The following is a 4,282-nucleotide window of genomic DNA, read 5'->3' as shown; positions in this document are numbered from 1 at the left end:
TTTCCCTACTGCTGTAAAATAAAGTCTTCATTGCTCAGATGGGTAACTTCCTTCACTGCTCTCACTGCTTGAAGCCTGTGATTTCCTATGTAGCTACACATCAATTAGCTGGGTTCAGAAATGGGAAAAATTGATTCCAGACCTTTTTATTCCTATAGTCAGTGTCAACACACCTATATAAGCACATATTTGTCCACCACCACAATGTGGTATCAGTAGCTTTGACACAACATCCATTTCTGCAGAAGAAGCTATAGATAAACATAAGGTATGTCAGACCACAGATTTGGACCTGATGGATTGGCTCTCCTGCTAGATCAGCTTGGCCACATTGAAGTTGTGGATTACAAATCGAAAGAATGAGAAGATATGTTGGTCACCCAAGCCTGGAAGGACTTCAAATTCACATATTCTGTTTTAAACTGAAACAGGAGGTTTCAGTCTTCTTCCAGAAGCTGCCTGCTTGAGATATACTGCTAGACATATGTCTAGTTCTTGCTAGGGTGGTGGATGTGTAATTCTCACCAGTTCTTTCCTTCTGTATCTGTAATACAATGAAATAATGAACCTTTTGGCCTTGGAAATGCTGAAACAGTTTTGTTTCACAACTTTCACTGAGCACTGGACACTGTCACTCCTGCCAAAGTTTTCATATTGCATTTTCAATTTGTGGCATGGGCCTCAGGTACCTTCCTCTGACAGCATATCCAGTGATGTTGTTCTGTGAATCTGGTCTGTCTTAACTTCATTAGAAATGTAAAAGTCTCCTTCAAGAAAATTGCACTTCACTGGGGAGTATTTTTTGCAGTCAGCAAGAATTAATATACATATCAGAACACAATCACAACCACAATCACATACGTTCAAAAACACCACGTCAGTGAGAAACAGAGGGGGATTTCAAAGGATTTTTGGAATGAGAGAAACTCAGGGAGAACAATATGCACCACCCCTTTGCAAGCCAAAGGGTAGCACGCAGAGGATCAGGGCTGGAGCATGCACCTCTGGCTCCTGCTAAAGGATGAATTCTTTGGCTAGCAGTGTTTTAATATGTGAACACTCAAAGTGGAAACAACATCTAAGACACCTTAAGTAAGAGTAGTTACAAATAAATGAATTTTGTTTTCTAGAGTTTAAAAAAGGACTATTTGTACTCAAAAAAAAAAACCACCAAAAGAAGGCATGAAAACCTCTTTACAAAGGGCAAAAATGTTAGCATTTTAGAGGCAACATATTTTTGATATACATTGCTATATGCCAATTAAAATTCATACAGTTAATAAGAAATATATTACCTGCAGTGTTCTCATTTTGTTTTAGTACTCTTACACAAATGCATTTAAAACAAACAAACCTCTCAGTGCCCAGCAAAATTTAATTAAAAAATGCAGAGCAAATTTTACATTTTAGGAATATACATGTACTGCATCTCTGGGTATAAACACATTATATGTTATATAACACCAAAATGCACCTCGCCTCCCACAACAAGCCTCCAACTATTTTCCCTCTTGCAGTATAAAAAACCCAGTCTGATTTTTTCCAAGTTTTGTTATTAAAAAATAGGGCAGTGAATGCCAATTTTCATCTCTTGGCAAATGTTTATAGCCAAGATGTAAACCCCTGAAAACAGGGGTTTATAATTTAAATGCTGACACAATCTTAACTAGAGCAATGGGAACACTGTTGCCATAATAACTGCCCTTCTCTGGAAAGTATTTATGGCAAGGCTTCAACCTTTCTTAAGGCAGAAATTCAGGCCTTTGGCTGCCATTGACTGTGGTAATGGCAGTGAGATCCAGATTCCTGGGGATGGAGCCATCAGTACTCAGAAACCAAAGCCATTTCAACATGTCTGCTAAACCTGTTCGTGACCTAGGCATGTGCTGGATCCTGCAGCCCTGAAGCCAAAGGGAGATTTTTCCAGTGGTTTGAACAAGAGCAGGTCTGAGTCCCCTGTGTCCATCAATATCACATTCTTTTGTTCCTATCAGGGCCTTCCAAGAGAACCTGTTTATATATCTGTCTTCCCTAATTGAAACCAGAATATCTTTCTTTGCCTCCCACTTAAACAATGCTGGAATTAATATCTTTTTTACAGCATAAAAAGTACCATGTTTCAATTCTGTAAATACACTGAAGGAAAGACTGAATATGAGATTTTGACTTCTATTTATAAAGCCATAGTTATTTTATAAATTTCTCCTGTGCTTGCTTGCTCTTTCTCTGTATCCCTCCTTTGTCCTTTTCTCCACTCCTTGTTCTTTTACTTCTTTCTATATGCCAAACAAAAATAATAACAAACCCTGATATTTTAAACATGTGAAATAAGGATGGAAATGTCTTATGTATAAAAGTATTGCAAAATTATGTGTTTGAAAGGAATATAACTACATGCAAGTTTACAGTCTCATTGGATTAGAATGCAGATTTTTTTTCTAAATGGGACACAGATATGTCTCAAATCCAAACACAACAGATGTAACATGAGAAGATATCTGATAAACATTTGTCATATGCCATCCTCTTGGTAAAGCTTACCTTTTCCCAAATACTCTGGTCTCAAATGCCCAGCATGAGGATGGTTCCATGCCATTGACATGGCTAAAACCAGAGCTAAAATTAGAGGCAAATGCCAAAAGATTTTTCAAGCTCAGAGGGACAGACCCCTGCAAGATATTTCTGATGTCTTGACTCTCCAAGGCCAGAGCTGAACTGTTTCTTTTCCGTTTTATCAAATCTTGCCTTATTCATAGCCAATATCAATGAGAGGAGCTCTCAGTTTGTTTTCATTTTATATGGAGAGACTAGATCTTTGTATTTCAGCTTTAGGATCTGTGGCATCAGAAACCATGCTGCCACCAGTTTCCAGTTGGAGTGACTTTGAGGAGAACAGGAAAACTGAGAACAGGGAAGTTCAGATTTTCAGGACACAATGTTGCTACTTCTATTTGTCAACCTCTCCTGTGTGAATATGACTGATGTTTCTGTGGCCTAGGTAATATGGGAAGAGGCAGTGGAGAAAAACATGACAATTTCATTTCTAATTGCAAGATGGTACAAAATGTATTTATGATAATTTAGCAAATATTATAGGAGAGGAACAGTTCCTTCATGTAAAGTATTCTGAGGCTTTTCAATTGTCATGGGACTTTATATGCAAAACTCTGAAGATTCACACACATTCCAGAACACGGCTGAAGCTCTGTGCTTGAATTTGAATTGTAGCTGTCATTTGTAATAGCACTTTTTTGCTTATACCACTATCAGAAAGTAAAGGCAAGCAAGATGAATTTACCTGTAGCTAAAGATCTCCCTGCTTGGTGGATTAAAAAAAACCTCTTCTGTTTAGCAATGGCACTTGAAAATTTCATGCCAGTTTGAAATTTGCTCTTAAGCAGGTATTCTTTTCTTTTTATAGAGTCTACAATTTTAGACATTATTTTTAATTCTCTCAGAAATAGATTTGAGCATTTAAGTTGGGATATTTTATTTTCCCAAAGTTGCAATGTGGACCAAAGCTAGCATATGAGTTTGCTGCTTCTTCACAGATAAAGTTTATAAAGCCATTCCAGAGGTGAAATTTATCAACGCAAATAATACTAAGAATATGTAGAAGTGACTACTTTTATTGTCTTCCAGAAGATATCTAAGCCAGCTGTTAAGAAATGCTGAGTATGTTTGGTACCCTGTGTTCCCCTAGGCTTTGACACTTTGCAGCTGTGAGTGAGGTGCCTTTGTGGGTACACAAAGTGAGTGAGTGAGGTGCTTTTTTATCATAAGACAGTCTCATTCACCGTCAATTGTCTAATCTTATGCCATGCCAGTCTTACATCTATCCATTAAAACAAAGTCCTTGTACAAGAAATGGTGAAAGATCTGGGGCCAGAAACAAAAAATTAAGCAGGAGAAGCCAACTGTGAGACAGTGGAATGTGTCTATTGTGGAAACAGGAAAGTTCCTTTGTTTCAGTTTTCCTTCCAATGTTGCTAATGGATTTTATCCTAAAACTGTTACATTGAAAATACATATTCTAAGCAGGCCCTCAGGAAAACACCATTTTATCTTCCCCTCTTCTCCAGCAGTGTTTTGCCTACTAGATTACAGAAATAGTCTCTCTTTTGCAATTTTCTTTGCAGGCCAAACAAATTCCACATTCCTGGCTGCACAGAAATGGCACAGCTTCAATGAAAGCCATGCAGCAAGGGCACTCTCTGAAGAGGTGGGAGCTCTGCATTTCTATCTACTCAGGCTGATGATGCTGCAGTTTTTCAATTTCCAG

This window comes from Geospiza fortis, unplaced genomic scaffold (genome assembly GCF_000277835.1).
Source record: "Geospiza fortis unplaced genomic scaffold, GeoFor_1.0 scaffold111, whole genome shotgun sequence".
Taxonomy (NCBI): Eukaryota; Metazoa; Chordata; class Aves; order Passeriformes; family Thraupidae; genus Geospiza; species Geospiza fortis.
The sequence above is the reverse complement of the archived record's forward strand: the minus strand, read 5'-3'. Positions refer to the sequence as shown.